Raw genomic sequence first — 27,565 nt, 5'->3', positions numbered from 1 at the left:
TCCTTCCTGCTGCTGAATCTGTGTTCAGCTGTGTGAGGTTAAGAGAAGGCAGTGGCTGGAGTGTTGAGCTCCAAATGACACCGTTGGCATCAAATCAGCATTGCACACTGACTGATCTACTTGCTGTGCCTACACCCGATGGTTGCTCACTGCACTTTTGCTAACGCATGCACCAATATAGTGTCCAGTGCAGTTTGCCCCAGAAATGTGTGCATGTGCTGTGGATGCCATTTTGGAGCTCTGAGGGCTTTCATAGTGCCCAAAGAACAGGCACTACTGAGCCCAATTTCTCACCTCAAAGCCCAATATGTAGGCTGGTTTTCATTCTGATTTCTAATGCTTCTTCAATGCAATCTGAAAACCAATGGCAGAAAAATCACGAAATAAAAAGAATGAGCTTGGAGTTCAGTGTTTATTTATATAAAGGCAGGAGAGCAGCAGTTAGTCGATGTATTTAATGGTTTATTCAGAGGTTGAGGAAGCAAGGGGAATATAATATCTGTCAGTTTTAAATCGTTGCAATGACTCCTTATGGCTATCTAACCACTGACCTAATCCATTAAAGTCAGTGATTGATATTACAGTCTTGCTTTTTTTCTCTCAAATGTATAACTTTCCTGATGCAAAGAGTTACTCTGAGATTAAACTTGACTAAACCATACATCGGAGACAAGGTAACTAGGATTGCCTCTGTATAATATACTTAGAAAAGTGACCTGCTAATGTTCTCTGCAGGGTCTCAAAGGGCAGTAACTTTTAGAGATAGAATAATAGATGGCTGGAGGTGACTTACCAGGAAAGGAATTTAATGAAGAGGTTCTAATGAGCTCATTAACCACAACAGTGCATGGTCATCAGCACAACTTAAGCTTTAAATTATGGTTTTAATTATACTACTAGACATTTGTGGGTTGAGATCGCAAAATATGATTTCAGTAACAAATGAGCTGCTGATCCTTTCTCTATTTATTGAAACCCTTAACCTATTTATTTTAAATAACTTAAATCTTTCATTCAGATTTCAGGTTGAGGAATTTATTTTATTTATTCATGGGATTTGAGCATCACAGGTGAGGCCAGCATTTGTTGCCTATCCCTAATTGCCCTTGAGAAGGTGGTGATGAGCCATCTTCTTAAACTGCTGCAGTCTGTGTGGTGAAGGTACATCTGCAGTGCTTTTAGGTAGGGAGTTCCAGGATTTTGACCTTGCAATGTTGAAGGAGTTTTCAAGTCAAGACTGTTTCATAGATTATCATAGAATTTTACAGCACAGAAGGAGGCCAACTAACTCCATTCCTCTTCTCTTGCCCTGTCTCCTTTAAAATACTTCCTTGCCAAATATTTAACCCCTTTCTTTTTAAAAGCTTTCTGAATTCTATTATCCCTGCTGATTCTGGTCTGGGATTCCGTGGCCTAACAACCCTCTGATTTAAAAAATTTCTCCCCACCTCTTCCTTTTTATCTGGTGATCATCTTAAATCAATGTCCTCTCATTAGCAATGCACAAACCAGTGAGAAATAGTTTCTGCAGCCTCCCAATTACCTCATCAAAAAAACCTCAGAATTTTGAATTCTGAAGCATTTACAACAACCATTTGCATTTCTACAATGCCTTTAATGTAGTAAAACATCCCAAGGCGCATCATTGGAGTGCTATCAGACAAAAATGGTGTGTAATGTGGAGGGGAACTTGAAGGTGGTGGTGCTTCCATGTGCTTGTATCCTTGTCCTTCCAATTGGTGGATGTGACAGGTTTGGGAAGTGCTACCGAAGAAGCCTTGGTGCATTTCTGCAGTCCATTTTGTAGATGGTTCCCTTTGCAGCCACAGTGCACTGCTGGTGAAGGGAGTGAAGATTTAAGGTGGTATGTGGGATACCAATCAAGTGGCTGCTTTGTCCTGGATAGTGTCATGCTTCTTAAATCTTGTTGGAGCTGCATTCATCCATGCGAGTAGAGAGTATTCCATTAAATTCCTGATTTATCCTTGTATATGTTGAAAAGTCTTTGGGGAGTCAGTAGGTGAGTCACTTGCTGCAGAATGTCCAGCCTCTTACCTGTTTTTGTAGCCACCTTTATATGTGGTTGGTCCAGTTAGGTTTCTGGTTAATGGCGACCCCCCACCGGTGTATTGATAGTCAGGTATTTGACAATGGTAATGCTTTTCGATGTCAAGGGGAGGTGGTTAGGCCCTCTCTTGTTGGAGATGATCATTGCTTGGAACTTGTGTGGCATGAACATTACTTGTCACTTATCAGCTCAAGTCTGAATGTTGTCCAGGTTGTGCTGCATGAGAACACAGACTGCTTTATTATCTGAGGAGTTGCAAATGGAATTGAACACTGCAATTAGCAGTGAACATTCCCCACTTCTGACTTTATGTTGCAGGGCAGGTCATTGATGAAGCAGTTGAAGATTGTTGGGTCTGGGGCACTACCTGAGGAATTCCTGCAATGATTGGCCTCCAGCAACCATAAACATCATACTTTGTTCTAAGTATGACTCCAACCAGTGGAGAGTTTTCCCTCTGATTCCCAGTGACTTAAATTTACTCAGGCTCTTTGATGCCACACTCAGTCAAAAGCTGCCTTGATGTCAGGGGCAGTCACTCTCAACTAACCTCTACAACTTAGCTCTTTTGTCCAAGCTTGGACCAAGCCTGAGTTAACATATTAGTTACTGTTATAGTGTTGTGCAATTTCAATCTTTTTTTTTGTTTATAACTGCTCATTCTTGATTCCAGGAAAACTACAGAGCACAGTCAAGGCAGTGAGGAGAAAATAGGAGGGCAAGTTATGGTGATCTCTCACCCACCTCCAAGATGATCATAACATAAACATATCAGCAGATATCTGAAGCATGTCCCTGCTCCTCTTGCATAGGGAATGTGAATGCTCTAGGAGGACCTATAAAAAAGAGCAGAGAAATGAGAATGTAAAACAATGAAACCATAATTGATACTGCTTTAAGCTAATGCTTTTTTATGGTTTCATGGAATGAAGCCACAGCACATTTCTATTTTGGGATCAATGAGGGTTATTGAGGAATAGGCAAACTAGAATGTAAGTCCTCCACTAGTGTCAGTTTGTATCCGTTGTCAACTCACAATTGCAGTGCAGTGAGGCAGCACTATTCTTACCCAAGGCTCTGGCAGCTGGGTCACATGTTGCTGACCCACAGAATTCATTACTGCAGGGTTTGACACTACTCAGCTCCTTCAATAGGAGTCCCACTTACCAAATTCTGCCATGGCCCATGTTTACCCAGATTCTCCACCACAAATGGCATTTTGGGGATTTATCACCAATCGGAACCATTTTAAGAGTCTTTGTTGTCTGACTGGGAAACCCTGTTCCATTATTCATGGTTAGAAAGAAAGATTGACCATGTTTCTTAAGTCTTCAGATCCTCTCTGCAATAACTAGATCAGCAGGAATATAAAAGCAAAATACTGCGGATGCTGGAAATCTGAAATAAAAACAAGAAATGCTGGAAATACTCAGCAGGTCTGGCGGCATCTGGGGAGAGAGAAGCAAAGTTAACGTTTCAGGTCAGTGACCCTTCTTCAGAACTGGCAAATATTAGAAATGTCAAAGGTTATAAGCAAGTAAAGTGGGGGTGGGGCAAGAGATAACAAAGGAGAAGGTGTAGATTGGATAAGGCCACAGAATAGCTGACCGAAAGGTCATGGAGCAAAGGCAAACAATATGTTAATGTTGTGTTGAAAGACAAAGCATTAGTACAGATAGGGTGTTAATGGACTGAAGATTGAACAGCAGCAAGTACAAACATGAAAAAAAAGTGGGTAAGCAAACTGAACAAACTAAGATGAAATGAAATAAACATACAAAAAAAATGTAAAAAATGTAAAAAAGAAAAAAATAACTAAAAATAAAAGTAAAATGGGGGACCCGTCATGCTCTGAAATTATTGAACTCAATGTTCAGTCCGACAGGCTACAGTGTGCCTAATCGGTAAATGAGATGCTGTTCCTCGAGCTTGCGTTGGTGTTCACTGGAACACTGCAGCAATCCCAGGATAGAGATGTGAGCATGAGAGCAGGGGGGAGTGTTGAAATGGCAAGCAACCGGAAGCTCAGGGTCATGCTTTCGGACTGAGCGGAGGTGTTCCGCAAAGTCGTCACCCAGTCTGCGCTTGGTCTCCCCAATGTAGAGGAGACCACATTGTGAGCAACGAATACAATATACTACATTGAAAGAAGTACAAGTAAATCACTGCTTCACCTGAAAGGAGTGTTTGGGGCCTGGGATAGTGAGGAGAGAGGAGGTAAATGGGCAGGTATTACACCTCCTGCGATTGCAGGGGAAGGTGCCATGGGAAGGGGACGAGGTGGTGGGGGTAATAGAGAAGTGGACCAGGGTGTCACGGAAGGAATGATCCCTTCAGAATGCTGACAGGGGAAGGGAGGGGAAGATGCGTTTGGTAGTGGCATCACGCTGGAGGTGGCGGAAATGGCGGAGGATGATCCTTTGGATATGGAGGCTGATGGGGTGGAAAGTGAGGACAAGGGGATCCCTGTCATGGTTCTGGAAGGGAGGGGAAGGGGTGAGGGTAGAGGTGCTGGAAATGGGCTGGACATGGTTGAGGGCCTTGTCAACAACAGTGGGGGGGAACCCTTGGTTGAGGAAAAAGGAAGACAGATCAGAAGCGCTGTCATGGAAGATAGCATCATCAGAGCAGATGCGTCGGAGATGGAGAAACTGGAAGAATGGAATGGAGTCCTTACAGGAGGCAGGGTGTGAAGAAGTGTAGTCGAGGTAGCTGTGGGAGTCAGTGGGCTTATCAGCTGGTTTATGTTATTCTAAAGATTTACCATCTGAATGCCTTTTATACGAAAAAGAGTGAAAGTCCACCTGAGACCTCCTAATTAGGAAATCAGTTTTTCAGATTTTATGAGCAGAGGACAGGCAGGCAGGTGATCAATTTAAAGCCTCTGATGTGCTAATTTGTACTGGTAAGTCCATGGAGTTGTACATAGGCAGAAATGGGACCTTTGGAGAAGCAATTGCATCTCATTATTAGTAACAGACATCATGAAATTCTGTGCAATCCTAATAACCATGGATTCCACTGTCTCAAGGGCCACTATCATACATTTCTCCATCCTTCATAAATTAATTTTGCTTGTCAATATCCTAAAAGCACCCTACCATATCTTGCCACAGACAAGAAAATGGAAATCATTCATCCTGTATCATTTGTTGATAAGGTTACATATAAAATATTGGCTGTTTCAACCCTGCGCTGACCTTTGAACTCCATATCTTAACTATCACCAAGATCACTTATTTCTACCTCCCTGAGATCATCTGCCTCTGCCTCAACATCATCTGGACTCATCAGTGAAATGCTTATTCATGCTTCTGTTAGCTCTTGGCTTGACTTTTCCAATACCATCACCGACAACCACCTGCTACCCGCTACACGAACTTCAATTTGTCCAAACTCTACCACCTGCATCTTGTTCGACGTTGTTACGTTCACCTTTGCTCTAATCTCACTGATCTTCACTGCTCCCTGTTCTCCAATTAACTGAATTCAAAATCCATTGAAGTCAATCAAGTGAGGTGTAGTATGGACACTCGGATCCAGTCAGGTTCTTGCAGGGTGGGTTACTTTAAATATTATCACCTTGTTCTTGTCTACACATCTCTTCATAACCTTGTCCATTCTGCCTCTGAATGTCTTTCAGGCTTATACTACAGTCTGTGTCCTTCAGTTCTCATTTGACAAGCTTTGCTCATATTTGTAATTTGATGTTTAAAAAATGGGAAATGTTTTATGTTAGAAGAACAAACTATAACATAAAAATCCATTTAAATGATCTCCAGGTGGATCACTTTTGTATCTTGGTAAGGATTTACTTCCATAGGATTACATAGGATAAAAGGCACAGAAACAGGCCATTCGGTTTATGCTCCAATCGATCCTCCTCACATCTTTTCTCATCTAAATCTATCAGCGTAATGCTCTATTCCCTTCTCCCTCATATGTTTGTCTAGCTTCCCCTTAAATGCATCTATACTATTCGCTTCAATTACTCTCTGTAGTAGTGAGTTTCATTCTCTGGGTAAAGAATTTTCTTCTGAATTCCCTATTGAATTTCTTGGTGACTATCCTATATTGATGGCCTCTGGTAATGCTCTCCTCCATGAGCGGAAACATTTTGCATCCACTCTATCAAAAGCTTTCATAATTTTAAAGATTTCTGTTAGGTCACCCCTCAGCTACTTTTCAAGGGAAAAGAGACCTAGCCTGTTCATCCTTTCCTGATACGTATACCCATGCATCTCTGGTTTCATCCTTGTAAATCTTCTCTGCACCCTCACCATGCCTCTATATTCTTTCAATAATATGGCGGCCAGAACTGCACGCAGTACTCTAAGTGTGGTCTATCCAAGGTTCGATACAGGTGTAGCATAACCTCCCTACTTTTCAATTCTATCTCTCGATAAATAAAGCTGAGTGCTTGGTATGCTTTTTCCTACCCATGGATGATTTAGGGCCATTTGATACACCTTACTAAGTCAATCTGCACAAGGCTTTAATGTCAAACCTTGTAGACTAGGAATTTGGCAGTCTTCTCATATTTTAATATTAGGTGGATTTGGCCAAAGCTAATGTATGCATCCTTTAGCATAGAAGTGTGCCAAAATATGGTGACAGTTTGGGCATCAGTGGCGTCCTTAGTATTTCCTTTTTATTTCATTATTACTGATGTTGTACATCATTTTTTTTTAAAGTTCAGTTAAAGTTAAAGAATGAAGCAGAACACTTACTTTCATCATAACATTGTTTTTGACTATTGGTCTTCGTTAATCCATTTAAGCTCCCGCCCATCGTTAGCTCATCTAATAGATGTTCTTATAAATGCAAGCCTTTCTTTCTTTTATCATGTAGATGATTAAATTAATGACTGTGAAACGCTCCAAATTGACTGTTTAAACCCTAGAGGAGCAAGAGAACTCCATTAATGAAATCAACATTTTTTTCTCACTTTCTTCTTGTCTTCGAACTCCCCAGGCCTATAAGGATGAGTGTGGGCCAATAAAAAGAGCTGATTAGGGAAGGAATGTGACACCACAATTTGAAACCATTCTTATGCCAAATTAGGAACATTGGAATTATGATTCAATATGACATAAGAATGATACTGTGGAAATTAAACTGCAATATATCTATCAGAGAATAGATGTAAGCCAAATGTCTGTGCTGTATCCTAAGCGTAACCATTTTCAAATGTGATTATCGCAGTTCTAAAGCAGGCAATGTATTAAGACAATCGAAGCTCTGGAGCCCAGAGGGATTGTCTTACAAAATAGAAACCATGTTGACAGATCAGTGTGGAAATGCACTAATCTGAATTGCTGTGTAAAGTGGATTTAAATCCAAAATACCTGATGGAGCTTTGCTCCAAACCAAACTAAATATACCACGGCCATTTAAAGATAATGAGAGCCACAGGTCTTACTTCTTAAGAGTAGTTTTTTTAAATAACTAGGTCTGCTGTTTTATTACTTGTCAAGCCTCTTTTTAATATGTTCTACTTATTGATTTAACTCTCTTTACGTATTGAGGCTGAGATGAAGTAATTGAAAAATTTCGAATGTGAGCCTTGTTCCTTAGTGTTGTTGTACATTTTGATATTGGGGCTTTGAAAAGTGTCAGAAGGGCCTGAAAGATCACTTATCTCAACATTGATTTATTCTGTCAAAAATTGATCTTATTAAAAAATTACTATTTCCAGCCTCTCCAGTAGCGCAAAATATATTAGAATTATTGGCATTTGCCACTGAAGTTGGCTTCAGAATAATACTAAATGCAGAGATGGTAATGACATTGTGCAGTGCCAAGCTTTTTGCTAACTGAGTTGTTTAACTTGTCCATGTGTAGCGTGATTTATTTTCCAATCAATTTTTTGTTTTATAAATGCTCTGCCCCTGTGTCACAAATCTAAAATTTAATGAGTGCCTGGAACCTTAATGCTTCTTTGTCCAACTAGAGGCCAGATGTCGAATGAATTACAGTGACACTTGCAACTGTTGACCTTTGATCCTGTAGGTGATTATATATTTTGAAAAAAAATTGTGTAGACAGTTTTTGCCATTTGGGTATGCATAATTTAAATATACTAATCCCCATTACAATTGCTGACATTTCATGCAAGGGTTGCTAAATGTTTCAAATAATTTTGTTGAAATTTAATCTTTTTTTCTATGCAATTCACATTACTGATGTATAATTGGTAGTGTAAATATAGTTATAAATGGCACATTACTATACAATTTTAGGCATAAACATACTTATTATAATTGTCTATGATATATCTCGACAGTGGCAAATGTAAGTATTCAGAATGCTGAAAGTTAGCTTTTAAATATGATTTACAGCATCATTACCATCTCCCATGGTATGACTAATGCATGGGATGCTGCAATAATGTAAATGCCTTGAAAGATAAATGCACGTAAAATACTACAAGCATTCTCTTAATGCAGCAGTAAAATAAAGTTTTGCTTTAATATGTAAATTTGCAACAGCTTTTTATCCAATACCAACTCATTATTGCAAACTGCAATTGCGTGCATTGCATTTTTTGTACATTTTATTAGAATTTTTTACAATTTTATATGGATGGATTTCCGACTCTAGGTAGGACAGGAACATGTAATGAGGAAAATGTGGCAGAGACTGTATAGAGAAGCTTTTTATGTTGTCTAATGCAATATAAATGAGATGTGTGGAGTTCAGTTGATTGAAGATATCAAAACAGGTTTAATAACAGCTAACAAGTATATGCAGTACAGAGCTATCAATTTACAAGACCTACCTCTCAGTGTTACAGTTACAGAGTGAGACTCTGTCTCTGAGTCACATGACTGCATCCTGGTACTTGGTTCGCATACTAAGATCTTAAAGGGACGTCACTCTTAAAGGCAATCACACAACATCCCCCTTCATTCCAAAGCTAAGTCTTGTATGCTGAAAGCAAAAACATATAAAATGAGATAACATCAAAATTATTTACACATTGATAGAGATTATGAAATTTACAAATATAGAGGCTCAAAAGTCCATAAATCATCTCAGTGGTTTGACAGCTTTTGTTTGGAGAATTTGTCTCATCTGTTGCTATTTTTTCTGAAGTTTCTCCTTCTCTGCATTCAGTTTCTGTTGCTCTGCATTCAGCCTACTAACATACTCTGTTGCTTTTCTCAAGATGACTGCTTTTGGGGCCTTATCATTCTTGGAAAGTTCTGGCACCTCATCTCAAACAGCTAATAGACAGTGCTTCAACTTATTCCTCCTCAGCCTCTGCAGGACATAGCGTGTCCTTTGCCTATCCTCATCCTCTGCATCTGAAGGCTTGGGGCTGAAGGTCGAGGACTTGTTGGGGGAAGAGTACCTGGTCTCATGGAGATACCTGTCTGTTCTGGCTTGTTGTGGTACTGGCGGTTCTCTTGAGAGCAGAAGTGAAGGCGCGGCATAGTTGTGCAATTGCTGGATTTCCAGACTGCACAGTTTGATGCTGATCAGAGTCCACAAGCAGGTTCCGGTCCTTGGAGATTTCCCCTTGGCAATGCTCTCGTGGATAGTTATGATGTTGAGGTCCTTAGACACTGGTAGTCCTGCCACTGCAGGTCAGCTTGTGTCCACTAGGCAGAATGTTTGTGATTTCCAAGCCGACTTGCCATAGCTGCATTGCATTGTTAGAGTGCCACTGCAGGGATGGGTGACCCGTTGGCAGTTGTTGGTTGTATCATTGATCTCCAACGATTCTGGTACATATCTTTGAGAATACGGACTGATAGGATATTTGCACTAGCTCCAGTGTCAATCTTGATCCTGAGTGTATGTTTGCCAGCTTTCTTTGGGCACGTGATGTTAATGGTAGTGAAAGCTTCCAGTTGTTTGACTTCTTCAATGTGATGTGTCAGGTTTACAATGTGGAATGCTTGCTCATCTTCTGACTGAGACTTGCTCCTACCTGAGTCTTGTCACAGATCTGTTTTGCTGTGGACTTCGTGTATTGGTCTACGTTTATGGAGGTCTCTGGCGCTTTTGTTGCTGCTGTTGCCGTGTTGCTGCGCCTGCCTTCTGTTGGCTCGTGTCCTACCATGGTTTCTGGCTGCATCTTTCAAGCCAGATTTCTTGCATAGGTGGGCCCAATGTCCTTTTGCACTGCACACCTTGCACAGGTCTCGAAATGCAGGGCAATTTCGTTGTGAGTGGGACAGACTGCACTTACCACACAGCTTGCTTGCTCTTTTTGGCCTGGTTATGGAGCTGATATAGTTGGCTGCACCTCGTACTTGCAGATGCTGTTGTCCAGCTACAATGGCTTTGTATTTCCTACCATCTTCCAGCAGTGCATCAATGCTGTGACCTTTCATTTTCCCCAAGAGGTCTTTCTGAAATTCTTTAATGGGTATTGATACAATCACCAGCTCCATTATTTGGTATGTTAGCTCAACTTCTGAAAAATCGCACTCATTGCCCTTACTACGGCATCTACTGATGTCTATTGATTCCCATGGCTGTTGCCGTAGGATATCAATGTTAGGCGGTGAATTCTGAAATTCACTTGTAACCGGAGATAATCTTCCAATGCTTTCCACATCTTTGCGGGTTCTTTCTAGTCCTCTTTAGATAAGCCTGAGGTATTGATTCTGTGTAATCCCTCATTTCCAATTGTTATCATTATTTTTACAGCCTGTTTTTCTAGTCCTGCAATTACTTGGTCTGTAAAGCATTATTGCATACTTTGTTGGAACAGTTTGAATGCAGATAGGATATCCAAGGCTTTCCAGTTAGATTAGAGATACAGCACTGAAACAGGCCCTTCGGCCCATCGAGTCTGTGCCGACCATCAACCACCCATTTATACTAATCCTACACTAATCCCATATTCCTACCAAACATCCCCACCTGTCCCTATATTTCTCTACCACCTACCTATACTAGTGACAATTTATAATGGTCAATTTACCTACCAACCTGCAAGTCTTTTGGCTTGTGGGAGGAAACCGGAGCACCCGGAGAAAACCCACGCAGACACAGGGAGAACTTGCAAACTCCACACAGACAGTACCCAGAATCGAACCCGGGTCCCTGGAGCTGTGAGGCTGCGGTGCTAACCACTGCGCCACTGTGCTGCCCTAGTTCATGCTGGGAAAAGTGGTATCCATCTTTCTGCTGTTCTTTTGCTTTAAACTTGCTTTACGACCTGGTTCTGTGACTCTGCACTGTCTTCCCTTAAAAAAAGTTCTCTTCTTTAGACTGGCTGGTTTGATTGACAGGAGCAGCTTGTCTGCTTATCTTGCTTCTAGCACTCTGGTCTGTTTGTTTGCACAGCTGTGCAATAGGCATTTCAAGTGCTTTTATCTTCTAGCCTTTGTTTATGCAGCCATTCATTAGGCTATTCTTCATACTTGAGTAGTTTTATGAGTTTTTTAAACTCAGGCTGAGTGAATGAAAGCCCTTCATGATGAAGTGATTCAATGGGTTTTTTTTTAATAGCTTCAGCTGCGAGCTGCTTGAATGGAGGATTCACAAGCTTTTTGCTGTCAGGTGCCTCCGTAATGGTGCGGACCTGATCAGCCTGAGGGAACCTTTGTAAACAATTGATCAGCCTGAGATAGGGATTTGGATGTCCCTGTTTATTTTCTTTCACTGAGCCTTTTATTAAAAAATCAACTTTGCAAGCACCTCAAAGCTTTTTTTTAACTGAGTTTCCTGTACCAATAGCACACTGACTCACCAGATCACAGTGATTGATCTGCAGCCTGTCATTCAGAGCTCTGTCTTCTTCAGCTTGAGGTGAGTTTTTTTCTTCTTTACACTGTTTGGGCCAGTCTTTCTCTTAACTTTCTCTCTTTTAGCTGTAGGTAGTTTTAAAGCTGTTTTCTTGTAGTCTTCAATCTTGGGTTCTGTCTTCTCACCACAGCTGCCACCATGTAATGAGAAGCTTTTTATGTTGTCTGATGCAACATAAATGAGATGCGTGGAGTTCAGTTGATTGAAAATATTAAAACAGGTTTATTAACAGTGAATAAGTATATATAGTACAGAGACATCTATTTACAGGACCTGCCTATCGGTGTTACAGTTATAGAGTGAGACTCTGGCTCTGAGTCACATGACTGCATCCTGGTACTTGGCTCATTAGCATACTAAGATTTTAAAGGGACATCACTCTTAAAGGCAATCATACAACAGTCACACCCAAATGCTATAATCATTTCTCACTTTAAAAAAAGATGCATCAGCTAATTAAAATAAATCTGGAATTTCTGTGCTCCAGTTGATCTAGGACCGTACAAGATTAATTAAAGCAGACAAGCATGAGAGATTTCATCTGAACTCAGCACATTTGAAAGTAAAAAGCTGTCTGTGAGCCTCAGCTAATACTGTCTTGTTCCTTTTCCTGCTAGAAGTTATTACATTGTACAAAACACATGATGCTACCCCTTTAATTTTATTGAGCAGAATGTAGTTAGACCAATAACATTTTAAAGACACACATTCATTGGTCTTTACAATTTACTAAAATCAGTGGTTTAACTTCTTTAAAGTGTTCCCAAATTACAGGAAAACAAATAATTAAAGGAAGAAGAAAAAATCAGAATAATCTCTTACTTAGCCCAAAGTCAATGAATTGTATCCAAATCACTTAAAAAAAAAACAAATCCTGTATTGGTTTTCTTGTCTTAAGAAAAAGATGGTACGGTTAGAGAAAATATTCTGCTTGGTTGTGTTAAATGTTTAAACTGATGGTAAGGTACTGTGTACAGCTTTGTGAGGGAACAATGTATTGAGTAGATGTCTTCAGGTTAAATTTACAAGCCAGCTAGGCCCACAGAATGATTGGTCTCTCTTTAAAAGGAAATGCTGATACTATTTGTTAATGATTGTCAATGCAAAGCCAAGGGAAATGTAATTTATTTGGATTAGCAATTTGTTAAATGCAGTCACGGACCCTCTTCTTTTTCCCCATCACCCCAAAGCCTGCCACCCATTCAACTGTAATGCAACATTCAGTCATGAGTATAAACCCAGCACAAATCAAATAGAAAACACTTCCATTGTTGGAACCCAGATTTAAATCTCAATTGTCTTTTTTTCACTGAGAAACAAAGATGAAGAACTAAGGCGAATGGTGCAGGACACTGCCGGGATTGGAAGAGAGTGAACAAGAAAAAAAAAATTAGATGCTTGTTATTCTTAAGAGATATGCAGCAAATACAGGTTTTCCAACATTTTTGCATGGATTGATTTGTTAAGTCATATTCAGGAATGACAAGAAGAAGTTAGCCTGAAATATAATTTTCCCATATCAGTATTATTCAATTTAGCAGTCATCCATTATCATACCAGCACAATAAAATCTAATTATTGTTGGTAGAAAATATATCGGGTTTGTCTGAATACACTAGCCAAGAATATACATATTATTTACCTTGCAATATCTGTGAAATATATTTGCTGTACCTTTGTGATTTTATATTAGAAGAAAAGTATTGTGAAAGTATTTCACAAAGGAGCAATGTTACCCTATGAATGTTTAATGGTGCCATTGTTAAAATAAAGGAGAGAAGAATTTGATTCAAGCCCATTAGTGATTGTATGCCAGAATTGTTCACAGTAGCTTCCAAACTTTTTTTTAATCCTGCAGGTGTCTTGTTCATGTAAGGCGTACACAATGGATGGCCTTCATTGACCTGGCCATCATTTTCATTGGAATGCTTTATACATTTTCAAGCTGCAACTTGAATTGTATCCTTAAAGTTGTTGTACAAAAAAATTATGACAATTATTTTTGACAGCCTGCATAGCCATCAATTAGCTGCTGTCTGCAATTTTATCCTGTTGGACAGTTAGTATTACAAGGCACTTTTAAGAACATACGAACATACAAATTAGGAGAAGTAGGCTATTCGGCCCCTCTAGCCTGCTCTGCCATTCAATAAGATCATGGCTGATCTGTTTGTGTCGCGAATTCTACACTCCCATCTACCCACGATAACCTTTGATTGCCTTGCCTAACAAGAATCTATCTACCTCCGCCTTAAAAATAGTCAATGACCCCACCTCCACCAACTTCTGAGGTAGAGAGTTCCAAAGTCGCACAACCCTCTGAGAGAAAAAAATTCTCCTCATCTCTGTCCTAAAAGGGCGACCCCTAATTTTAAAACAATGCCCCCTAGTTCTGGACTCACCCACAAGAGGAAACATCGGCCAGAATTTTACGCGGGTCGGATGGTGGCGTGGGGGCGGTGTAAAATTGAGTGGCAGGCTCCAGGAGGCCTAACCGCCCCGATTCTGCCTCCGACCAGGTTTACGGAGGTCCACTGAGGGGGTGGGGGGGGGGGGGGGTGGGTGGGTGGTGGGTGAGAAGCGGTCCGCCCGCCTGAGGCCAATCAAGACCCTCGCCCGCCTCCACTGGTATTTTACCCGTGGCAAGCGGGTTTGCCGGGGACGTGAAAGGCCACCCAGCTATAGCTGCCGGCCTTTCCGCACCCTGGGGTGGGGGGGGCCTGGCAATCGGGCACAGGTGCCCGATTGAGGGCCGCCCCCACCTCCCAACCCAACCCCGGGATCCAATACGCCCCCCCCCCTCCCCCCAAACGACCACCCTAGCCTCACCAGGGCACGACTGATTCCCCTGGTGAGGCTGTCCAAACTTACCTTCTGTCCCGGTTCCATTGCGTCCTCCTGGGTCGGCTGAGCTGCAGTCTCAGCAGTGGCCACCCCTCCCGGTGCCGCTGCTGAGACTAAGAGCTGCCGGCCTGCTGACTGGCCGGCAGCCCACAGATGCGGGACCTCCTCCCTCAAGCGGGTGAAAGTCCCGCCTCGGGCCAATTAAAGCCTGGGGATCCGTAAAATAAGGGACGGATCCCCAGGCTGGGCGGGAGCGGGGTTGGCACTGACATTTATGTTGGAGTCCAGCTCCCATCCGCCCGGTGTAAAATTCCAGCCATCCTTTCCACATCCACCTTGTCAAGACTATTCAGGATCTTTTATAGTTCAATCAAGTCTCTCATCACTCTTCTAAACTCCAGTGAAAACAAGCCCAATCTGTCCAACCTTTCCTCATAAGACAACCCGCTCATTCCAGTATCAATCTAATACACCTCCTCTGAACCGCCACCAACGCATTTACATCCTTCCTTCAATAAGGAGACCAAAACTGCACACAGTATTCTAGTTGTGGTCTCACCAATGCCCTGTATAACTGAAGCATAACATCCTTACTTTTATTTTCAATTCCTCTCGTAATAAAGGATAGCATTCCATTAGCCTTCTTTATTACTTGATGTACCTGCATATAACTTTTTGTGACTCATATACCAGAACACCTAGATCCCTATGCACCTCGGAATTCTGCAGTCATTTTCCATTTTGCTTTTTTATTCTTCCTGTCAAAGTGAACAACTTCACATTTTCACACAATATACTCCATTTGCCAGATTTTTGCACACTCACTCAGCCTATCTATATCAGTCTCCAACCTCCTTATGTCCTCTTCACAACATACCTTCCTACCTATTTTCGTGTCATCTGCAAATTTAGCTACCAAGCCATCGCTCCCCTCATCTAGATCATTGATATGAATTGTAAAAGTTGAGGTCCCAGCACAGACCCCTGCGGGACTCCACTACACCATGAGCTCCTACTTTGCACAATAACCTTTCATGCGGCACCTTGTCAAATGCCTTCTGGAAATCTAAGTACAGTACATCAATGCGCTCCCCTTTATCCACAGTGCATGTTATTCCTTCAAAGAACTCCAATAAATTAGTTAAACATGATTTCGCTTTCACAAAACCATGCTGACTATTCCTGGTTACCTTGAGTTTTTCTAAGTGCCCAACTATAGCCTCCTTAATGATCTATTCTAACACCTTCCCCAGGATAGACGTCAAGCTAACTGGCCTATAGTTGCCTGTTTTCTGCCTCCACCACCCCCCCCCCCCCCAACTTCTTGAATAGAGGGGTTATATTTGCTACTTTCCAGTCTGATGGAACCTTTCCAGAATCTAGTGAATTTTGAAAAATTAACAACAATGCATTTACTACTTCATTAGCCACCTCTTTTAAGACCCTAAGATGAAGCCCGTCAGGACCTGGGGACTTGTCAGCCCACAGCTCCATCAGTTTGCTCAGTACCACTTCCCTGGTGATTATAATTTCACCAAGTCCCTCTCTTCCTTCCACCTCCTGATTTACACCTATTACTGGAATGTTTTTTGTATCTTCTATAGTGAAGACAGAGGCAAAATATTTGTTCATTTCATCTACTATTATCTACTATTAACTCCCCATTCTCGCTCTCTAGAGGACCAACACTCTACAAGATGATATTGCTCTTTGATAGTATTCCAGGATGAATCTAAAAAAGACAATGCTTTTGTTTACGATGATGATGTAACACAACTAAATGTACATAAATGTACATCTTAAACTAGTATTTTGTTAGCTATAATATAATTATGTATACAACAGTGCATATCTCTCCAAAAGTAAATTAGAATGATTTTTATTCCCTCAGTAAGCTCAAGACTCATTAAAGACAGCCAAATGAATGGGACAACGTTTGGGTTTATCTTAACTGTGAAATGATTAATTCTGATTGAAATGTAACATTAATTAACCTCACTGCATCCATGCTCACTTTGTTTTTGTCATACATTCAAGTATCTTTGCATCTGTTCAGATCTGACATTTTGCTGTGCAGTTATGAGTATATTAACAGACAGATTTCACAAAGCCTAATGTTTTAACATACTGTATATAAAAATATCAAAATTATCAAAATATATAATTAACAGATGAAGTTTACGGAAGTCAAGATGAAGGCAGCCCTCACTCAATTGCTATTTAAAGTTAAAAGGCAATGGCAATGATTCTTACTTCATTGTAAAAAATATTCCATAATATAGCACCTTTAGGACTAAATGTTCTTAAAAATTACATATCGTTACCTGTATTGTTAACCTTGCACTATAACTTACCCTATTTAGAAGTTACTGAATCTCTGACTGTGACATCAATGCTTTTTCACAGTGAACTAAGTGATAGATATGAGCATAAACCTTCCTTTATATTCCTAGTACTAAATGAGTATTTTGCATGTCTTCACCAAGGAAGAAGATGCTGCCTAAATCATGGTGAAAAAGGAGGTCATTGAGATATTTGGATGGGCTAAAAATTGACAAGAAGGAGGTATTAGATAGGCTGGCTGTATTTAAAGTTGATAAGTCACCAGGGCCGAATGAGATGCATCCAAGGATACTTAGGGAAGTAAGGGTGGAAATGCAGAGGCACTTGCCGTAAGCTTCCAATCCTCCTTAGATAGAGGTGTAGTGCCAGAGGACTAGAGAATTACAAATGTTACACCCTAATTCAAAAAAGGGTGTAAGGACAAGCCCAGCAACTGCAGGCCAGTCAGTTTAACCTCAGTGGTGGGAAAGCTTTTAGAAATGATAATTTGGGACAAAATTTATAGTCACTTGGAAAAATGTGAGTTCATTAAGGAAAGCCATCACAGATTTGTTAAGGGCAAATAGTGTTTAACTAACTTGCTTGTATTTTTTGATGAGGTAACAGAGAGGGTTGATGAGGGTAATGCGGTTAATGTGGTGTGCATGGACTTCCAAAAGGCATTTGATAAAGTTCCACATAACAGGCTTGTCAGCAAAGTTAGAGCCCATTAAATAAGTGGGACAATAGCGGCACAGATACGAAATTGGCTGAGTGGCAGGAAACAGAATAGCTGTGAGCAGTTGTTTTTCGCACTGGAGGGGTTCCCCAGGGGTTGGTGTTGGGATCCCTACTTTTCTTTATATATATTAATGACCTAGACTTGGGTGTACAGGGCACAATTTCAAAATTTGCAGATGACACAGAACTTGGAAGTATTGTGAACTGTGAGGAGGATGGCAATAAACTTCGAGAGGACATAGACAGGCTGGTGGAATAGTCAGACACGTGATAGATGAAATTTAATGCAGAAAAGTGTGAAGTGATTCACTTTGGTAGGAAGAACAAGGAGAGGCAAATAAATTAAATGGTTTAATTCTAAAGGGGTTGCAGGAACAGAGAGATTTGCGGGTATATGTGCATAAATCATTGAAGGTTGAGAAAGCGGCTAAGAAAGCATATGGGATTTTGAGCTTTATAAATAGGGGCATAGAGTATAAAAACAAGGAAGTTATGATAAACTTGGTTTGTCCTCAACTGGAGTATTGTGTCCAGTTCTGGTCACCACACTTTTAGAATGATGTTAAGGCATTAGAGAGGGGGCAGAAAAGATTCATGAGAATAGTTCCAAGGATGAGGAACTTCAGTTACATGGATAGGTTGAAGAAGCTGGGTCTGTTCTCCTTGGAGAAGAGGAGATTTGATAGAAGTGTTCAAAATCGTGAGGGGTCTGGACAGAGTAGATAGAGAGAAACTGTTCCCATTGGTCGAAGGATCCAGAACCAGTGGACACCGATTTGAGGTGATTGGCAAAAGAAGCAACAGCAACATGAGGAAAAATTTCTTTATGCAGCGAGTGGTTAGGATCTGGAATGCACTGCCTGAGAGTATATTGGAGGCAGATTCAATTGAGGCCTTCAAAGGAGAACTGGATAATTATTGGATGAGAAAAATTTTTCAGGGCTATGGGGAAAAGACATGGGAGTGGGACTAGATGAGTTGTGCTTGCAGAGAGCTGGCATGGACACTATGGGCCGAATGGCCTCCTTCTTTGCTGTAACCATTCTATGATTCTAGGTTAGAAGGCAGCTCTATAAACAAGATCTTCAGGTGCTTTCTGTCCACGTGACAAAACAGAACTGAATAGTTGAGGTCTGGCATTGTTTTGAAATTATGAATTCAGAAATCTTTTCAAATGCATCACCTCAAAGTTTAGCTATATGTAATTGTGCTAATCTATCTGATGACATGTGGAGAAGTGCCACAAAGAACAAAATTCTAATTTTTAACCATAGGTTTTCTAAACTTCAGTGCTGGTTTGACACCAACAATCCAGCTTCCGGGTCAAGTGTTGCATTCATCAGACGTAATGTAGAGTCTCCCCCTATCTTGCTAGTATTTGTCTTGAGTTATCCCTCTCATACAAATAGACTCACAGCATACACACAATGGGCTGGATTTTACAAGCTCGCCGCCAATCCCAGCGGTGAGCTTCAAAAATGGTGGTCCGCCTGCGTGGACCTGACATCATGGAGCCGCTGCGATATTCAGCATTTAAATAGCCGGGGTGGACTGCCCCCCCGCACACCCCCCCCCCACCCCCCCACTGCCGATGACGTGAAGGGGGAAGGTGGTCCATCCCCGGTAACGGCATCAGGCGCCATTACGCAGGCGCCAATGCCACTTTTAAAGGGCTTCGAACCTTACAAGACAATTTAAAGTTTGAAAGTGATAGTGCATTAAAATATATTTTGAAAGATTAAATAAATGTTTCTAGCCTTCCACCAGCCCCCCGCCAAAGCTCACAAACCTTTAACTTCACCCCTTCCCACCAATGCCTACACCAATCAGATTAGTTTGATCTAACCAGCCCCCCGCCCCCCCACTCCCACACTGAAATACTTACCTGCTTCCCCCTCCCCATCAGTGTCCCGCATCGGATCTCCGAATGGGTATCCGAAGGCCCAGGAGTGCCGGCCACCAGCACCAATATCGCCCCGGAACGGACGGCAGAAGCAGGTAAGTCATTAATTCATTTTTCAAAATAAATTTGCCGATGTAAATTTTGGTCCTGTTGCCGAGTGGTGGGAGGGCCGCCATAAGGCCTCGCCGCCGTCGGCAATATCAGGTCGGGCCTTCCCTGCGTCGAGGCCTGTGGTGAGCCTCTCCAGGAGGCATTTCCGCCCCCTCTCCTCCCACCACGACCCCTAATGTCGGGGGGGGGGCTGTAAAACCCAGCCCACCATTTCCATCTATCGCTTCACACGACAATTCCAGTTCAATGCTTCATTTAAACACATGTGTTACCACTCTGAACTTAATTGAAACTTTCAAACTTTATCTCACTTAGAATCCTTCAAAGCAATGCATCTCACTTGAGCAGTCTACATTCAGACTTAGTGGGCAGGATTTCCATTCCGGAGTCAGGACCCTAACATCACAGTCATTTCCAAGGCCCGAGCTTGGAATGTGTCAGAAATGCGCACGCATTGCGATTTCTTTATGGAAATATGATAATTGGCCTGGAGTCGTGTTCTCAACCCAATTAGCGGCGACGGACACAGAGGCAGCGGTGGGCCCAACATGAAGGGCAGGGAGCAGCCATTGCTGAGGTTGGCCAAGAGAGGGAGGAAGGTGCAGAACAAAGGGCAGGGAGAAAGGAGGCCCCCACCTCGTGTCAGGTCAGCTCCTCACCTTTGTTGGATGCCTCACTGGAGGTGCTGCTAGAGGCGGTAACTAAGTGCAGAAACGTCCTGCACCCCGCCAGTGGCACCAGAAAGCCTGCAAGGCTTACTAAGAGGGCGCAGTTGGAGCTGGCTAATGAGGTCAGCAGCACAGGAGTGACGAGGATGAACTGGATGTGGTGCTGGAAGCATTTCAATGACCTTCCCAGGTCAGGAAAGGTGAATCAAAATATAGACCTAGATAGCATGCCTGCTGGTCAGCAATCACCAGAGTTCAAAAGAGAAGGGCATCCTGAGGGCACCTAGAGTTCTTGTGACCATGGGAGAGATGTGCGCTCAGCAGCCCTGATGGATAAGCATAGGTCAGAACCCTGGTGCTGCTGGACAGGACTCTGGAATTCAGACTGCAGCAGTGTATGTGAATGGAAAGCTGTGAGTGGTGAGGGAGAGAGGCATTGTCCTAACAGAATCTGTATTCACTTTGCATGCAAAACGGGAGTTGAACGCCAGGGAGAATGAGACAGCATTCCTGGACAGTGGGGTTCCACAGATAGCATCACTGACGCACTTTCAGAAGCTGGCCTTTGACCTAGCCAGAGTATCAAGCCACAGAGACGCTGCGGATGGAGAAACGGAAGTCTGCCATGGACAGGGTGAAAACATCTCAACATCTCCAGGTTCCGGGGTGCATAGCAATGCTCCCATGCAACAAGCTGTCAAAGCATGAATTGTCATCTCATTATTGTAAGCAGTATGAACATCTGTTGACTGCCCAGTCTCTTATAACCATTTTCTCTTTTGCCTCCCAAAGGGCGAGCTGCAGAGGGGCAGGAGGCCTGACAAGGACAACAAGCTCCTGAGGAGTCAAAGGAGGATGACACTTCGGAGCCTGCACCATCACATCTTTCCTGTGCACCCTCCATCAGCGCAGGTACTCACACCTCAATGGGTCCCCATGAGTTACTGGACAGGGTGAAGCGCAGCACACATGACAGCAGGAGGATACAGGGAAGGCAGAGTTGGCTGAGGGCACACCCCCTCGGAGGATGGAGGACAGGCGCAGCCCTGCTCAGTAGGGTGTAATTGCAGAGCCTAGGGAGTCACGAAACAAGCAGCTCTACCTGGAGAACCAGTGTCACATGTATGCCCATATGTCGGTTAGCTGAGGCACTGTGGAGACATGGGACGGGAATGGAGGAGCCAATTCATCTCTTGTACTCCACAATGATTCAGTGCTTTGAGCACCAGAGCTCTTCCATTGAGAGAGTGGCCAACCTCATGGAGAGCCATCTGCAGCATCAGAGTGGATGCGGGAACAACACACTGACAGTCACTGAATGCATGCTGCAGTCTGTAGCATTGACTGGTCAGTAATGCAAATGGCGCAACGAAGCAGGGAGTGAATGCCAGCTGTGCTCCAGCTGGTGGGCCCTCCCAGCAATCAAGGGTGTCATGAAAGGGCTGAGGAGGTGAAAGATGGTGGTGAGGGCGCCACCCCTCGTGGGTTTCTTCATCATCATCATCTGCCTCCATGGCCCTCCGATGGGCAAAACATCTGTGGAGTCATGCCCTGTGGCAGAGGCTGCCCCTGGTGGTGCATCAAGGCTGACTGCCACAGGCATCTCAGGCCTAGACAGGCACCAACGAGCAGTCTGCCTCCACCTCCACCTCAGTCACAGCGGGAGCACCTCGTAGGAGTGGCTGTGAACACAGGCCACCACATTGGTAATGCTACTTTGTGGGTCACTTGGGTGTTTCTGATGTAAATAATAGTGAAATGTTCAGTGATAAAGCACTGGGAATGTTGCCACACTTGGTTGACTTGTGTGTTTCCATCTCATGTTGGTGAGACACAGGAGAATGGGAAGTGAGGGTTGGCAGAGCAGTGGAATGTGCTGGGGAAGATGGAGAGTCTGGAGCTTTCCTGCCCCTCCTTCCTCACCCCTTTGCCCTGTTGCCCAGGGGTCTGCCTCTGCTCCAGCAGATGCTGTTTATTGCTGGTCAGAGCAAACTCAGAGAAGCTTGATGCCATTTCCTCGAATGCCCTTCCTTTAATGGCAATGGAATGTGGAGCCTTCCTGAACCTTCTTCTCCCCACTGTCAGAAGCCCATGAGATCCATTAGCAGAAGGACCCATCACCCCTGCACCACCACCCACTGCAAAATCTCGGGCCCTCCAAAATGCCATTGTTAAGGGTGCAAAGATGTGCAAGGTAACTCTGTTCACTGAGCACAACTGATAGTCTGTGAATGAGGGCCTTCGCTGAGCCTTCCCTTTTCAGTGCTGCCTCTTGCTTCTGTCCCGCCATTCCAGCTTGTGTTCTGACAGTGCATCGAACCCACATAACTGGTCCATTAATGAGCTAACAACAAGCATAACAACAAGTGTTACCTCTTCATGCTCGCAACGCTATCCTTTGAACTCGGAGTCTGCCGGTTTAGAGTCAGGAAACTGGCACGTCAAACCGATGGGCAGGTTTAAACCACCGCCTGCCTCCTTATGATCTAATAACAATCCTGCCCAGTGTGTTTTTTCTTAAATACTTTTGAAAGGGGGACTACTAATATACTGTAACAAAAAACAAAAACTTTAAAGGAAACTTAGCTCATCAAACCAAGGTGAATTCTCCAGCGGTGACGATGCACTCCAGTTCCTCTGATGCCCACTGCTCAATGGAGGCCTCAAGCATAGTAGAGGACACCATGTGACCCTCTTCAGGGTGTGGGTGTTGCCGTGGAAGAGAGGCAGGCTCAGTGTGGTTTTAATTTGTTAAGTAAACATTAAATCCATGTTCTGATGAAAGGTCATTGACCTGAAATGCTAACTCTGTTTCTTTCTGCTTGACCTGCTGAGCATTTCAAGCATTTTATCCACGTGGTTCAATTAGAATCTGCCAGATTGTTTATTCTATGCTAGTTTAGCATATTCAGTAATCTTTATTAGGTAGAGCAAATCCCCAAAATGCCTTCCTTTTATGTAAATGAACTTAACCAAACACAGGTGAACCAATACCAGAACAACAACATACATTTATCTGGCACTTCAGTGTGGGAAAAATCTCCCAAGGCACTTCACGTTGGCATAATCAACAAGAACTTATATTTATATAGCGCCTTTAGCATAAATAAATGTCCCAAGGTGCTTCACAGTAGCATTATAAAACAAAATATGACACCGAGCCACAAAAGGAGTTATTCAGTCAGAAGAAAGTGAGGTGGCGAGGTGTCGGGAGGGATTCCAGAGCTTGGGGCCTATGCAACGGAAGGCACGGCCAGCAATGGTGGAGTAATGAAAATCAGGTATGCACAAGAGGCCAGAATTCAATAAGCACAGATATCTCAGAGGGATGTGGGGTTGGAGGACTTACAGAGATGGCGAGGCCATGGAGGGATTTGAAAACAAAGAACAAAGAACTGTACAGCACAGGAACAGGCCATTCGGCCTCCAAACCTGGGCCGATCGTGATGCCTGCCTAAACTAAAACCTTCTGCACTTCCGGGGTCCGTATCCCTCTATTCCCATCCTATTCATGTATTTGTCAAGATGCCTCTTAAACGTCTCTATGGTACCTGCTTCCACCACCTCCCCCGGCAACAAGTTCCAGGCACTCACCACCCTCTGTTTAAAGAACTTGCCTCGCACATCCCCTCTAAACTTTGCCCCTCTCACCTTAAACCTATGTCCCCTAGTAACTGACCCTTCCACCCTGGGAAAAAGCTTCTGACTATCCACTCTGTCCATGCCGCATATAACTTTGTAAACCTCTATCATGTCGCCCCTCCACCTCCGTCGTTCCAGTGAAAACAATACGAGTTTATCCAACCTCTCCTCATAGCTAATGCCCTCCAGACCAGGAAACATCCTGGTAAACCTCTTCTGTACCCTCTCCAAAGCCTCCACATCCTTCTGGTAGTGTGGCGACCAGAATTGCACACAATATTCTTCTTTTTCTTTCTTTTGGGCCTCCTTATCTCGAGAGACAATGGATACGCGCCTGGAGGTGGTCAGTGGTTTGTGAAGCAGCGCCTGGAGTGGCTATAAAGGCCAATTCTGGAGTTACAGGCTCTTCCACAGGTGCTGCAGAGAAATTTGTTTGTTGGGGCTGTTGCACAGTTGGCTCTCCCCTTTCGCCTCTGTCTTTTTTCCTGCCAACTACTAAGTCTCTTCGACTCGCCACAATTTAGCCCTGTCTTTATGGCTGCCCGCCAGCTCTGGCGAATGCTGGCAACTGACTCCCACGACTTGTGATCAATGTCACACGATTTCATGTCGCGTTTGCAGACGTCTTTATAACGGAGACATGGACGGCCGGTGGGTCTGATACCAGTGGCGAGCTCGCTGTACAATGTGTCTTTGGGGATCCTGCCATCTTCCATGCGGCTCACATGGCCAAGCCATCTCAAGCGCCGCTGACTCAGTAGTGTGTATAAGCTGGGGGTGTTGGCCGCTTCAAGGACTTCTGTGTTGGAGATATAGTCCTGCCACCTGATGCCAAGTATTCTCCGAAGGCAGCGAAGATGGAATGAATTGAGACGTCGCTCTTGGCTGGCATACGTTGTCCAGGCCTCGCTGCCGTAGAGCAAGGTACTGAGGACACAGGCCTGATACACTCGGACTTTTGTGTTCCGTGTCAGTGCGCCATTTTCCCACACTCTCTTGGCCAGTCTGGACATAGCAGTGGAAGCCTTACCCATGCGCTTGTTGATTTCTGCATCTAGAGACAGGTTACTGGTGATAGTTGAGCCTAGGTAGGTGAACTCTTGAACCACTTCCAGAGCGTGGTCGCCAATATTGATGGATGGAGCATTTCTGACATCCTGCCCCATGATGTTCGTTTTCTTGAGGCTGATGGTTAGGCCAAATTCATTGCAGGCAGACGCAAACCTGTCGATGAGACTCTGCAGGCATTCTTCAGTGTGAGATGTTAAAGCAGCATCGTCAGCAAAGAGGAGTTCTCTGATGAGGACTTTCCGTACTTTGGACTTCGCTCTTAGACGGGCAAGGTTGAACAACCTGCCCCCTGATCTTGTGTGGAGGAAAATTCCTTCTTCAGAGGATTCAGAGAATATTCTAAGTGTGACCTAACTAAAGTTCTGTACAGCTGTAGCATGACTTGCCAATTTTTATACTCTATGCCCCGACCGATGAAGGCAAGCATGCCGTATGCCTTCTTGACTACCTTATCCACTTGTGTTGCCACTTTCAGTGACCTGTGGACCTGTACGCCCAGATCTCTCTGCCTATCAATACTCCTAAGGGTTCTGCCATTTAGTGTATACTTCCCACCTGCATTAGACCTTCCAAAATGCATTACCTCACATTTGTCCGGATTAAACTCCATCTGCCATTTCTCCGCCCAAGTCTCCAACCGATCGATATCCTGCTGTATCCTCTGACAATTCTCATCACTGTCCGCAACTCCTTTGTGTCGTCCGCAAACTTACTAATCAGACCAGCTACATTTTCCTCCAAATCATTTATATATACTACAAACAGCAAAGGTCCTAGCACTGATCCCTGCGGAACACCACTAGTCACATCCCTCCATTCAGAAAAGCACACTTCCACTGCTACCCTCTGTCTTCTATGACCGAGCCAGTTCTGTATCCATCTTGCCAGCTCCCCTCTGATCCCATGTGACTTCACCTTTTGTATCAGTCTGCTATGAGGGACCTTGTCAAATGCTTTACTGAAGTCCATATAGATAACATCCACTGCCCTTCCTTCATCAATCATCTTCGTCACTTCCTCAAAAAACTCAATCAAATTAGTGAGACACGACCTCCCCTTCACAAAACCATGCTGCCTTTCGCTAATAAGTCCATTTGTTTCCAAATGGGAGTAAATCCTGTCCCGAAGAATCCTCTCTAATAATTTCCCTACCACTGACGTAAGGCTCACCGGCCTATAATTTCCTGAATTATCCTTGCTACCCTTCTTAAACAAAGGAACAACATTGGCTATTCTCCAGTCCTCTGGGACCTCACCTGTAGCCAATGAGGATGCAAAGATTTCTGTCAAGGCCCCAGCAATTTCTTCCCTTGCCTCACTCAGTATTCTGGGGTAGATCCCATCAGGCCCTGGGGACATATCTACCTTAATGCTTTGCAAGACACCCAACACCTCCTCCTTTTTGATAATGAGACTATCTGCACTCCCTTCCCTAGGCTCATCATCCACCAAATCCTTCTCCTTGGTGAATACTGATGCAAAGTACTCATTTAGTACCTCGCCCATTTCCTCTGGCTCCACACAGATTCCCTTCTCTGTCCTTGAGTGGGCCAACCCTTTCCCTGGTTACCCTCTTGCTCTTTATATACGTATAAAAAGCCTTGGGATTTTCCTTAATCCTGTTTGCCAATGACTTCTCATAACCCCTTTTAGCCCTCCTGACTCCTTGCTTAAGTTCCTTCCTACTGTCTTTATATTCCTCAAGGGATTCGTCTGTTCCTAGCCTTCCAGCCCTTATGAATGCTTCCTTTTTCTTTTTGACTAGGCTCACAATATCCCGCGTTATCCAAGGTTCCCGAAACTTGTCAAACTTATCCTTCTTCCTCACAGGAACATGCTGGTCCTGGATTCTAATCAACTGACGTTTGAAAGACTCCCAAATGTCAGATGTTGATTTACCCTCAAACAGCCACCCCCAATCTAAATTCTTCAGTTCCTGCCTAATATTGTTATAATTAGCCTTCCCCCAATTTAGCACCTTCACCCGAGGACTACTCTTATCCTTATCCACAAGTACCTTAAAACTTATGGAATTATGGTCACTGTTCCCGAAATGCACCCCCACTGAAACTTCGACCACCTGGCCAAGCTCATTCCCCAATACCAGGTCCAGTACGGCCCCATCCCTAGTTGGACTATCTACGTATTGTTTCAAGAAGCCCTCCTGGATGCCCCTCCAAATTCTGCCCCATCCAAGCCCCTAGCACTAAGTGAGTCCCAGTCAATATAGGGGAAGTTAAAATCACCCATCACTACAACCCTGTTACCTTTACATCTTTCCAAAATCTGTCTACATATCTGCTCCTCTACCTCCCGCTGGCTGTTGGGAGGCCTGTAGTAAACCCCCAACATCGTGACTGCACCCTTCCTATTCCTGAGCTCCACCCATATTGCCTCGCTGCACGACCCCTCTGATACAAATACAAG

The 27,565-nt window shown here is 43.4% G+C and overlaps 1 long non-coding RNA gene across 1 annotated transcript; it reads right to left on the bottom strand.

Moving 5' to 3' along the window:
- Positions 1-449: 449 nt before the first annotated feature.
- On the bottom strand, positions 450-23,072 carry LOC137346514 (uncharacterized). Its single transcript, XR_010968724.1, has 5 exons — positions 22,799-23,072; positions 11,781-12,000; positions 8,850-9,001; positions 6,799-6,967; positions 450-2,904 (listed from the first exon to the last, which is right to left on the bottom strand). It is a non-coding gene; the product is annotated as an uncharacterized lncRNA (long non-coding RNA).
- Between the last annotated feature and the right edge of the window lie 4,493 nt (positions 23,073-27,565).

The sequence above is a fragment of the Heterodontus francisci genome, chromosome 30 (genome assembly GCF_036365525.1).
Source record: "Heterodontus francisci isolate sHetFra1 chromosome 30, sHetFra1.hap1, whole genome shotgun sequence".
NCBI lineage: Eukaryota > Metazoa > Chordata > Chondrichthyes > Heterodontiformes > Heterodontidae > Heterodontus > Heterodontus francisci.
Note: the sequence above shows the minus strand (reverse complement) of the source record. Positions and strands in the feature narration are given on the sequence as shown.